At 42.4% G+C, this 13407-nt stretch overlaps 1 pseudogene; it reads right to left on the bottom strand.

The window, feature by feature from the left end:
- Positions 1-3934: 3934 nt before the first annotated feature.
- Positions 3935-13172, bottom strand: LOC131614716 (uncharacterized; annotated as a pseudogene).
- Positions 13173-13407: the final 235 nt, after the last annotated feature.

Below are 13407 nucleotides of genomic sequence, written 5' to 3'. Positions count from 1 at the left end.
TTTCATGTATGCAGTGCTGTTTGGCTATTAATGGAATATGCAGCAGCTGAGGGTGAATAAGAACAATGCAGCAAAAATAACATAAGCAGTGATTCTTGCCTCCCGCGTGACCATGCTGCGAGAAATTCAAGCAGATGCCTTGTTACGAAAACCGACTCTCATGAGGTCACCTTCATACACATGTAACTTATTCCCTCTATCACCATTTGACTCAATCTCGGAAACATTGCGAAGAGGGAATGCAAGAGAAGAATATTGATGTTGAAAATGCTTTGAGACAATGATCATATCATCATGCTAATCACTCTTGAAGTTATGACATCAAACTGGTAGCAAGTCCGGATGGTTGCCGTATTCACAATTTCGACTCAGCGACTTCGAATCCCCATAACTCTTGAACCGAGCCTCATTTGGAAATAATTTCTTCTGCAAACTTACAGGTCGTAATACAATGAACACTTTTGTAGTTGACCTTGATCCGAAATAAAGCTTGTAACCGTATCGAAAATGAGATTAAAGACGATCGTTTGGCCACGCCATGAATGCTCTTCAAAATCTTATATGCCTGACAATCATTTCTCAACGGATCAGTTTCTTTCCATGCGTATATCTGTCCATTCATGGAGAATTGGCTCACGATTCTTTCTACAACATTGTTTATTGTCATGGGGAGGACAATCTTGATGTTGAAGAGTTCTCGAAACATAGCTTGCATCCATGTGAAACCTTGCCTCAAAGTTACATGCTCACACTCAATTGTTATTATGCATAGTTTCTCTAACTACTTAAGACTTGACAACCTCGAATCATGAACTTCAGGACTTCGTAACTTCCGATCTGAGCCTCGAATGAAGAAACTTCTGACTGAAGAGTTTCAACTTGCAATGATATGAACATTTTTGTATTTGATCTTGTTTCAAAATGATGCTTGTAGCTATGTGAAAAATAGACCTAAAGTCAGCTGTTTAGCCATTCTCAAACTCTTTCAAATTTCTTAAAGTATTAGAACCTTCCCTTTTTGGCAATTTCCAAATTTAACTAATTTCCAAAAATGGCAATTTTAGTTAAAACTTGATTTTCAAAATTTTCGTGATTCTCTTTTACCAATTTTCAACCAACCTTCAATAGTTGACAGTTGACCTTGACTTCGACCAAAAGGTCAATTGTCCTGATTTTTTCGATTCCAGATGAACTTTCCTGATTAATCCGCTTCCGATCTAATTCTCAATTAGTCTTCAACTCAATGAGAATCAAATGAATACTCCCTCAATGCACCCATGATTTCATACTCAAAAATAATCTTCTGATTAAATTTTGACCAAAAAGTCAACAGGGTTGACTTTGGTCAAAACCTCAATTTGAAAACCCTGATGAACCTGAAATTTGTCTTTTAACCAGAGCTTTTACTCGGAGAAAATAAAACCCTGATTTTAGGAGTATGCCAATGGAGATGATCCTCTTCAATAAGGCCTCAGATCTGATTCTTCTTAACCAAGAATTTCCCCAACCTCGGCCTCTTTTTGTCAATTTTCTTGGGCAGTAACGGTGATATGAATGAATGTATGAATGACCTATATGAGGTATGTACATGAATGTAATATGAAAGCCAATTGGGTATAAATAAAATGGGCAAATTTTGGGGTGCAACAGCTGCCCCTATTCAATCTTCTTGGACCCGAATGTACGAACGATACAGGTTCTGGACATTTGAGGTGTAAGTGGATTGAATACCCAAAAGTACCAAAAATTTGCACTTTGGAGTAACAACTCTGAGGTGAATTTGTAATTTTGATTTTGAAAGAGGATATCAGTTACCACTGATTTCAACCAAGGGATACTATTAAAAGCTTGATATACACAAGAAAAGCCAGTCAGCTACTGGACCTTTGCCGATAACAACCGGGCTTTGAAAGAAAGGACTAATAACACTCAGATCTGACCAAAGGATGCCTGTAACAACAGGACTTTCAGGGACAGACTAGTAACAACTAGGACTGACCAAAGGATGCCTATAACAATAGGACTTTCACTGGTAACAACCAGACCTTGAGGGAGAGGACCAACAACGATCAGACCTAACCAAAGGATGCCTGTAACAACAGGACTTTGCTGGTAACAACCAGACTTTGAAGGATGCCTGTAACCACAGGACTTTAAGGAAAAGGCTAGTAACCACTAGACTCAACCAAAGGGTGCCTATAACCATAGGACTTTTACTGGTAACAACCAGATTTTGACAGATGCCTGTAACAACAGGACTTCAAGGAAAGGGCTAGTAACCACTAGACTCAACCAAAGGGTGCCTATAACCATAGGACTTTTACTGGTAACAACCAGATTTTGAAAGATGCCTGTAACAACAGGACTTTAAAGGAAAGGGCTAGTAACCACTAGACTCAACCAAAGGGTGCCTATAACCATAGGACTTTTACTGGTAACAACCAGATTTTGAAAGATGCCTGTAACAACAGGACTTTAAAGGAGATGCCAATAATTATTGGACTTGACTGAATCCCACAGGCCAAAAGGCGGGGTGTAACTCTTCAAGAGTAGCGATCGTTCGAATTGCCACACACAAAGCGTGGGTTATCCAAACGATTGCGCTCTGCAAACGGGAAATAACCAAAGAAGGTAATGATCTTGACAAAGAAAGACTTTGTATCCAGTCCGCACTGGAGGGAGAAAGAAAGATTTCTTTTGGGGATATGTTACTTTGTGCCTTGGAATCACATACGAACTTGGCCTATGCATTGATGCATGTTTGAATTTTTCCGTGGCGTAATGCTCCATATTCATGGAAATGCTACGCGTTTTTGTAGATGCAATGTGAATGCAATGATTACTATATGTAGAGATAATGGATGAACAATCGGAGAGGGCTTTCCGTTCTAAGCACTCTGTGGGGACTTCTTCTTGGTGCCCTGACCTTGCGAGGCCACACCAGATGGTTTCTCGACCGACTTCCAATATGTAACTTCTGCAGGAGGGAAACTTGCACCATGAGACTTGTGAGGAAGGAGGCACGATGGCACCTTTGAACGGCAACACCGTCATCTCGTTTTGAAGCTTGAAGATTGCACCTCCCCTTTTGAACTTCCACATCTTTGTCGAAGAATAAGGGAGTCTAATCAACACTGCGGAGCTTTTCGAGCCCTGGATGAGAGCTCTCCAGAGAAATAAACTCTGGTATTTGAAGGAAAGGAGACCTTTGGGTTCCTGAAGCATAGGTACTGGCATCTGACTGTGCTGAATGATCGGAGATTCCTGCAAAACAAAACAAGCAAATATGCCCCAGGTATGATGGTTCTACCTCGTCCACCATCCCGAGTACTCAAAATCTTTAAGCAATTCTATTTGTTTTAGTTCATGTTCTTTTTGTAGGACTTCGATGTTAGAAATGCAATGCTTACCAAAATAATTGGACGCTTTTGTAAACAAAACAGTAAAAATAAAACGATGTAGGAATTTTTGAGTGAAATATCTTTTTTATTAATGAAAAGAAATGCCTAACATAGGCGAGTACACCAGGAAGCGGCCCCTTAAGGAGGTGGCCACCAAAAAGGAAAACAAATAGAATTTACAAACATGGCAACGTAAGAAAAGATTCCATTGGGTTCCAATCTTGCTATGCCTTGCAGATCTTTGATATTCCTTCTGCTTTGCTTTCCGAAATGGATGAATGGATTGATCCTTCGCCCTTGTGAGCCCTCCATTTATGGTGACTAACTATGCTCGAGGATCTAATGCACGACGCAGTCATTCGCTTTTTGTCCCTCTTTTGCCTGGACCGCCCTTTCGGGTTTTCAATCCACCAGGACCCCCTTTTTGCCTAAGTCGCCCTTTCGGGTTTTCAACTTAGCGGGTATACTTTATTTCTTTTTCATTCTTTTTCCTGATCTTTTCCTTTTCTTTTATTTTTATTTTTTGATCAGGTTTATGCGAAGTATTTTTTAACTGCGTCGGCATTCACGGGAAGTGGGAAGTCTTCGCCATCCATAGTTGAGAGGATCATGGCGCCACCTGAGAAGACTTTCTTTACGACATAAGGCCCTTCGTAATTCGGAGTCCACTTTCCCCTAGGATCGTTGTGAATGGGCAGGATCTTCTTGAGCACAAGGTCACCAACCTGAAAGTGTCGAGGTCGAATCTTCTTGTCGAAGGCTCTCTTCATCTTCTTTTGATAGGCTTGCCCGTGGCATATGGCCGCTAGTCTCTTTTCATCAATAAGGTTCAGTTGATCAAATCTGGTCTGGACCCAATCAGCTTCACTGAGCTTCACATCTGTTAATACCCTTAATGAAGGAATCTCAACCTCAACCGGAAGAATCGCTTCCATGCCATATACCAACGAGAAAGGAGTTGCCCCTGTGGAAGTGCGCACCGAGGTACGATAACCATGTAAAGCAAAGGGCAACATCTCATGCCAATCCTTATAAGTGACCACCATCTTTTGCACAATCTTCTTGATGTTCTTATTGGCCGCTTCAACTGCGCCATTCATCTTTGGCCTGTACGGGGAGGAGTTATGATGCGTGATCTTGAAGTCCTCGCATAGTCCCTTCATCATCTTATTATTGAGGTTGGATCCATTATCAGTGATAATTCTCTCAGGAACCCCATAACGACAAATTATATGGTGCTTGATGAAGCGAGTCACTACTTGCTTGGAGACATTTGCATAAGACGCAGCTTCAACCCACTTGGTGAAGTAGTCAATAGCAACGAGGATGAAACGATGTCCATTAGAGGCGGTGGGCTTAATTTCCCCAATCATATCGATGCCCCACATAGCAAATGGCCAAGGAGATGTCAACACATTCAGAGGAACCGGAGGTACATGAACCCTATCTGCATACACTTGACATTTGTAACATACCACCACATGGTTGAAACAATCATGTTCCAAGGTCGACCAATAATAACCTGCTCTTAATATTTTTCTAGCCATGGTGTGCCCACTTGCATGTGTACCAAAGGATCCTTCGTGTACCTCTTGCATGATCTTTGCTGCTTCGTGTCTATCCACGCATCTGAGCAACACAGAATCAAAGTTCCTTTTGTACAACACACCTCCAGCAATGAAGAACTTGGCAGATAGTCTCTTCAGAGTTTTCCTATCTGTGAGGGAAGCACCCTCAGGATACTCTTGGGTTTCCAGAAATTTCTTAATGTCATAAAACCATGGTTTCTCATCAGGCACATTATCAATGACGCCACAGAATGCAGGTTCATCCAACCTTTTGATCACAATTGACGGCGCTTCATTGTCCCATTTGACTTTGAACATGGATGCTAAAGTGGCCAAAGCATCAGCCAAGTGATTTTCCTCTCGAGGGATGTGATCGAAGGTGATCTCATCAAAGTATTGAGCCAATTTCACCACATGTTCTCTATAGGGAATCAAGTTGGGGTGGCGTGTTTCCCAATCTCCGTTGATCTGACTAATCACCAAAGCAGAATCTCCATAAACTGCGAGATTTTTAATCCTCAAATCAATGGCCGCCTCAATACCATATATGCAAGCCTCGTATTCAGCCACATTATTAGTACAATCAAAACAAATCCTGGCCGTAAATGGAATATGAAAACCTGTTGGAGAAGTAAGCACAGCCCCTATACCATTACCCAATGCATTAGAGGCACCATCGAACACGAGCGTCCATCGCGCCCCTGGTTCAGGTCCTTCCTCTTGATCTTGACTTTTGGAAGTTTCTGCCACGCACATTATATCTTCATCAGGAAACTCAAAGTACATAGACTGGTAATCGTCCACAGGTTGATGTGCAAGATAATCAGCAATCACACTACTTTTAATGGCCTTCTGAGTAGTGTATTGGATGTCATATTCTGTCAAGATCATTTGCCAACGGGCAATCCTCCCTGTCAATGCCGGTTTCTCAAATATATATTTGATTGGGTCCATCTTTGAAATCAATAAAGTAGTGTGGGTCAACATATACTGTCTCAGTCGGCGAGCAGCCCATGCCAAAGCACAGCAAGTTTTCTCGAGTAGTGAGTATCTTGATTCACAATCGGTAAACTTTTTGCTAAGGTAATAAATTGCGTGCTCTTTTCGACCGGACTCGTCATGCTGACCCAGCACACACCCCATTGAATTCTCGAGGACTGTCAGGTACATAATCAAAGGCCTACCTTCCACTGGAGGCATGAGGATTGGAGGCTCTTGCAAATACTCTTTAACCTTATCAAACGCCTTCTGACAATTGTCATCCCACTTTATTGCCTGATTCTTTCTCAATAGCTTGAAGATAGGTTCACACGTGGCGGTAAGGTGTGAGATGAACCTTGCAATATAATTTAACCTTCCCAAGAATCCACGAACCTGTTTCTCAGTTCTCGGCTCAGGCATCTCTTGTATAGCTTTCACCTTGGCGGGATCGACCTCGATACCCTTTTCACTTACGATGAAACCAAGCAACTTTCCTGATCTTACTCCGAAGGTGCATTTATTGGGATTCAACCTTAACCTGAACTTTCTTAACCTTTCAAACAATTTCTTCAGATGAACCAGGTGCTCTTCTTCAGTATGGGACTTTGCAATCATGTCGTCCACATAGACCTCAATTTCTTTATGAATCATGTCGTGAAACAAAGTCACCATGGCTCTTTGATAGGTTGCCCCAGCATTCTTTAATCCAAACGGCATGACCTTGTAACAAAAGGTGCCCCAAGGCGTAATGAATGTTGTCTTTTCCATGTCCTCGGGCGCCATCTTTATTTGGTTGTAACCAGAAAAACCGTCCATGAAGGAGAAAACTGAGAACTGAGCAGTATTATCTACCAATACATCAATGTGAGGAAGCGGGAAATCATCCTTCGGGCTCGCCCTATTCAGATCTCGATAGTCGACACACATTCGTACCTTCCCATCTTTTTTAGGTACAGGTACAATGTTGGCGACCCATGGTGGATAAACTGTTACAGCAAGAAAACCTGCATCAAACTGCTTCTGAACCTCTTCTTGGATTTTCTTGGACATATCAGGACGTGTTCTCCTGAGTTTCTGTTTGACGGGCGGAGAATTTTCTTTAAGGGGTAGCCTGTGCACAACAATATCAGTATCTAATCCAGGCATATCCTCGTAAGACCATGCGAAGATATCAGAATACTCCTTCAACATTCCAATCAACTTTTCTTTCACACCCTCATTCAGAGAAGCCCCTATTTTAACCTCCCTTCTCATCTCTTCGGTGCCAAGATTCACCGTCTCAATAGGCTCTTGATGTGGCTCGATCACTTTCTCTTCTTGTTTCAACAATCTGGCCAACTCATCAGGCAATTCACAATCTTCTTCATCCCCTTCTTCAGCGGTGTAGATAGGATTGTCAAAGTCATAACGAGGCATAGCAAGATCGTTACCAACAGAATCTGGAGGAGAAGTTGATCTGCATGAATTATGATTTATGCTTTATTTTAGAGTAGAGGGAAGATGATGAATAAGAAACGTTGCCATTTTTATTATTTTTTTATTGATTATAAATGTAAAAGTAAAACAATGAAAGACAGGGAACAAAATATTTGAATGCAAAAACGTCCTTTTATTAATGATTTTAACATTGAAAAACAACAAATGAGGCCCTACATGTGTTCACTGTGTCTTGGGCAGAACACAGGAATTATTGCATGATAAACAAAAACAAACAGTATTACTTTTGATCAAGAGCAATTGAGATGATGTCTTCAGATGACCAGTTGAGAAGCTTCTGTCCCGGGACACACGGCTTGATCCATTCTTCAATGTCATAATCACTATCCATATCATCATCAGCAGCGCAAACATGATCCTTGACGATGCCAGCACTAGAGAACTTGATCGGAACGAAGGTTCCGGGCTTCTTGGAGGCCTCATTAGATGAACTCTGACCCAACTGATATCCAATCCCACCCTTATCCTGCTTGATTGGTAGATCCAAGACTCGGCCCCATCCTTCAGGATGACCAGATTCAACCACAGCTTTAGCTTCCTTTAGTGAAGACATGGGGGCCCCTAACTTCTTCTTTTCAACATAAGGGATCTTGATAGTCTGGACAGCCTCAAACGCTTGACAAGGTGTTTCGTGGACCTCTCCTTCCACATCAATATACCTGAAAGACGCAAGATGGCTTACCACGTGTTCTTCTTCCCCACATATTGTGACTATCTTTCCTTGGGTCGCGAATTTGAGTTTCTGATGCAAAGTGGAAGTCACGGCCCCAGCAGCATGGATCCATGGACGTCCCAGGAGACAACTGTAAGACGGGTGGATATCCATCACAAAGAAGGTAATAGTGAAAAGCTGAGGGCCTATCATTATTGGCAAGTCAACCTCCCCAAATACTGATCTTTTTGACCCATCAAAGGCTCGCACTGTCAATTCACTCGGCCTTATCTCGACACCAGAGTAATCCAGCCTCATCAAAGACGACTTCGGTAATACATTCAGAGAAGATCCATTATCCACGAGAACACGAGATAACATAGTCCCTTTACATTCCACTGATATATGCAAAGCTCTATTATGGTTTCTACCTTCGGAGGGCAAGTCTGCATCAGTGAATCCCAATCCATTACCAGCATTGATGTTTGACACCACCCCTTCAAGTTGATTCACTGAGATCTCTGGAGGGACGAAAGCAGTACTTAAAAGTCTCAACAAAGCGTTTCGATGTGTCTCCGAACACAAGAGCAACTGCAAGATCGAAATCTTTGATTGAGTTTGACTCAATTGGTCAACCACTTTATACTCACTTTTCTTGATGATCTTTAGGAACTCTTCCATCTCTTTGGCCACAGTATCTTCAGAGTTAGAGCTTTGCCCCGGATCTACCGTATCTTCTACCACTCTTTTCCCTTTTGCTTGAGCTAGAGCTTCTGCATTGTCATCGCGAGTATTCTGGGGAGGATTGAAAATACGACCACTTCTCGTCATTCTTCCAATGCCGACAACATTATCAACATCTTCTTTCTCAACCGGTGCTTTAATCTCATACTTGGCCCCTTGGTAGAAAACTTCTCCGCCATAATTCCATGGGATTGCTTTCTCACTAGTATATGGGATGGGACCAGGCAACGTGATGACCAAAGGCGGCGCTCTGGCAGGAATCGGGATCTTAGTAGGAGTATACGGGATGGATAGCACATTGATTTCATTCTTGACTGAGTTTGGATGTCGCACATGCTCAAACTGTAGATACCCACTATCTATCAACTGTTGAATCCCATCTTTCACCTTGTCACAAACTGAGGAGGTGACCATGCAATCAGTACAGAATTCTCCACAACCAGCGTATAGTCTCATCCTCAATAATTCCTTTTTCAATAATGGCAACAACGATCCCAATTCGATAACATCCTTGACCAAGTAAGTGTATTCAACAATATCGATGGCATTTGCGGCATGAGTTCCATGGGAAGGCATAGGATTTTGTACAACGTTAGGTCCTTGAGTAGGGGTGAACTCAATAGCTTTTGAATCGAGCAGATCCTGTACTTTATGCATGAATCCTATGCAATGTTCAATATCATGCCCAGCAGCCCCAGAATGAAACTCACAGTGGGCATTAGCATCATAGTTAGGAGGAAGCTTAGCAGGTGGAGGGCCCATGGTACGAAGTTGCACCAAGTCCCCATGTAAGAGATGAGCGAGTAATTGTGCATATGTCATAGGTATGGGATCAAAAACTCTTGGTGGCCTCGACTTTTGCTGATACTGACGTGGGGGATGCCTCTGCTATTGTTGTGGTTGTTGTTGAAGAGGAGTACTCGGTATAGTAACAGCGGCTACCTGTGGATAAACATGGCCTTTACCTTTGCCATAGTAAGCAGCACTTGTTTCACCTTCTCTCTTCTTAGCAAAGCCGTTATATGGTTTCTTCCCTCCTGCCCCAGAAGAGGAACTAGCAGCACTCGGATTCTGTATTCTACCAGCCTTAATCCCACTTTCAATTCGCTCACCAATCATAACCAACTCGGCAAAACTTGAGGATGCAGAGCAGGCGGAGTAGTATTGGCCCTCCAGAGTGTTGGTGAACAAATCCATCATTTCTCTTTCCAACATAGGTGGCTGGACTCTAGCTGCCAACTCGCGCCACTTCTGTGCATATTCTTTGAAGGACTCATTAGCTTTCTGGGATAGATTCTGTAACTGAGTGCGATTTGGTGCCATGTCAACATTATACTGATACTGCTTTATGAAAGCATCAACTAGGTCCCTCCAACTTCGGATATTAGCTCTCTCCAATCTCATATACCATTCCAAGGATGCCCCAGTTAGGCTATCTTGGAAGAAATGCATCAACAGCCCCTCATCTTCAGAATAGACATGCATCTTGCGGTAGTAAGCTCGAACATGGGTCTTAGGACAAGTATTCCCCTTGTATTTCTCAAAATCTGGCACTTTGAATTTTGGCGGCACACGGACACCAGGAACCAAACCCAAGTCATTAATGTCCATACCGAGTCCTTAGCCTTCCATGGCCCTCATCCTTTCCTCCAGTCCTCTGAACAACCTTCCAGCATCATGTGGAAATCCCAACTCACTTTCAGGAAATAGATCCTCATGTCGATCTTCTTCCAACACGGGGATGGCAGCAGCTCTTCTGATTTGTTGTGTGGCTTGTCCTTCAGGAATGGGCTGGGGAGGCCCATAAGGATTACCTTGATTAGCAGCAGGAGGAATTACACCAGGTCCTCCGATCACAGATTCACCATTGACACGAATATCAGCAGGGTTTCTTTGTGGAGGGTCCGCAACAACCTGAGCAACTGTGTCCATCCTGATTCTGAGTTCTTCTTGGCGATCAGCCATGTTTTGCATGACTTCCATGAACTGAGCCATTTGAGCAGTAACCTGAGTTCTCATCTGAATAAGATCGTCCCTTAACTGATCCATTTGCAGTGAGTGATTAGCCCTTGTGTAGTAGCGATGTGTAGGCGGAGGTGCAATTGCTGAAAGAGAAAACCTGATCAGTCAGATAAGAACACCATCTGATGTACCTGTTTGTGCATGATGTGCATGAGGTGCATGTGTGCATATGATGTGAGGTGCCATTTTCAGAGTATCCAAAATATTTAATATTAATCAAGAATGTTTAACAATGTGACAAAAGGTAAGCATCAAGAGGAAACAAAAAGACTCAAATTTCATTAATAATCTCTTTTTGAATTTGGGCATACCCATACATTGACAAGATAGTTCAAACAACAGAAAAGATAAAGGACCCCATCCAACAAGCCTGGTGGTGGTCGCGAAATACAAGCTCAAACACTAATCCATCTGGGTGTAAAACAAAGGTCCTCCTTGTTTAAAGTGCTCGTCGCTCCACTTCTTAGTTTCATCAAACATCTTCTTAGTCACTTCTCGGTCTCTTCCTTTGACAAAACTTTGAATCACCACATCTTTGCGAAACAACTGCCCATCTAACATATCACAGTGGGCCACCAAGCTCTCACATCCTTTGCAATCAGGGAGGGTATTCTTTTCAGATGTACTTTCCATTTCTGCTATCTGGTTTCTGAGCTTTGCATTCTCTTCTGTTAGTCGAGCGGAACGGAGATGACTACCTTTGAGTTGTGTCTCCACGGCTAACCTTTGAGTAATTTCCTCTTCAAGCTTCTTCTTGATTGCTACCCTCTGAGTGGTTTCCTCTTCAAGCTTCTTTTTCAAACCCTTTACCTCGGCCCTAGCCTCTTTCTCTACTCTGAGCTTGTGAGCCCTTAAATCTTCTCTGTACTCTTGCTTGAGCTTTTCTTCTGCTTTCTTTACCGCTTCTTCTATAACCCTTTGATGGTCCTCAATACGAACAGTGGTAGCTCTTTCACCCTTTTCAGTTCTAGCCCTTTTTTGAACTCTGGAAGATCCTCCTTTCAGTATTTTAACCTCATGTGCTAATTCAGCCCTTTTCTGATCCACCAAGAAGTACTTTATTTTAGCGTCTTCCCCTTTTTCTCGCAACCTGATATTCTCCACATGTACTTGGTTGTACTCCTCAGCTGGTACAGTGGCAGTTAAAATCTCAGGTGGTTGTTCATATAGAGGGCTAACCTTCGGGAAAGGCAGCAGGCGCTCCTTAACTCTTTCTTCAACCCATTCAGTATAAGCTTTCTTAGCAATGGCATTCTTTCCCCCCAAAGTAGTTCGGTCTTCTGTATGAATTTTGTTCCACGCACTCCTTACTTTCTCCAAACCTTCTGGATCGGTTCCTTTTTCAAAACAAACGGACTCAAATATTTCTTTATCCAAAGGCTTGTCCTTTAGTACAAAACCCAACTGGCGCAGTGCTAGCTTCGGATTATAGTTGATAACTCCTTTTGTCCCTATGAGAGGAACATTGCCAAAACTCCCACATCTGGTTATAACTTGCTCGATGTCCGTTCGGAGGTGGTACCAAACAATATCATTTGCAGTAAGTCCCATAATCCTTTGGGGCCACTTTTGTGAATCTCTTGTAGTGACAAATGCTCCGCTTTTAGGCAAATGTGAAGAAAACCATTCGTACAGTATTGGCAAACAACCCCCAACTGATCCCTTTTTTCCATACCTAGAATGGATGGCATAATAAGTGTCGGCCAACAGAGTGGGTACAGGATTTTGATCCATGAAGAGACAAATGGCAGTGAGATCAACAAAATTTGGAATATTCGGGAACATCACTAATCCATAGATCATGACGGCCAGGAGAGCATTGAATTCTTTCCACTTTTCCTTATCAGCAAGGGTTTCAGCTTCCCTCATCAGAAATTTCACATAGAATCCATGGGTCCCACCATTAGGCTTCCAGTTATCCTTAACGTCCTTCATGCTCAAATAAAGAGCACCAGCAATGCGATCCATTTTGGGCTTCTCGGGTGCACACACGAAAGGAACCTTATGTCGAACTTTGATTTGAAGAATGTGTGCATACTCTTCGAGGGTAGGGGCTAGTTGGTAATCTTGAAAGGTAAAGCAGCGCAGCTCAGAATCATAAAACTGAAGAAGAGTGTAGAGACCCCACTCATCAATACGAGTAGTTAACATAAGCAGAATGTGGCCATAAGTCTTTCTGAATTCATCCAAATTTTGCCCAGTAACTCGGGTGCTCAATCGAACCAAAGGTGTTATATCCTCACGGTAGAAACTGCAAGAGAAGGTATGCTTCGTAGTCTTTTTGTTGACGGTCACACTGTTAGCCATTCTTGATGAGAAGTGTTGACTTTGGATACCTGAAAAATGGCATGCATATGAATGTTAATCTCTTTTCTCTTTTTTCCTTTTTTTCTTCTTTTTTTTCTTTTTTCTCTTCTTCTTTTTTTTTTTTTTTTGAAATTAAACATGCTATGATGATTATGATGCAATGAAAGCTCCTCCCCACATAGGAGAAGTGTATGTTTCTTCTGAACAGGATTGGATGTTGCAGGACCAAAAATCC

Source organism: Vicia villosa, linkage group LG6 (genome assembly GCF_029867415.1).
Source record: "Vicia villosa cultivar HV-30 ecotype Madison, WI linkage group LG6, Vvil1.0, whole genome shotgun sequence".
Lineage (NCBI taxonomy): Eukaryota > Viridiplantae > Streptophyta > Magnoliopsida > Fabales > Fabaceae > Vicia > Vicia villosa.
The sequence above is the reverse complement of the archived record's forward strand: the minus strand, read 5'-3'. Positions and strand labels throughout refer to the sequence as shown.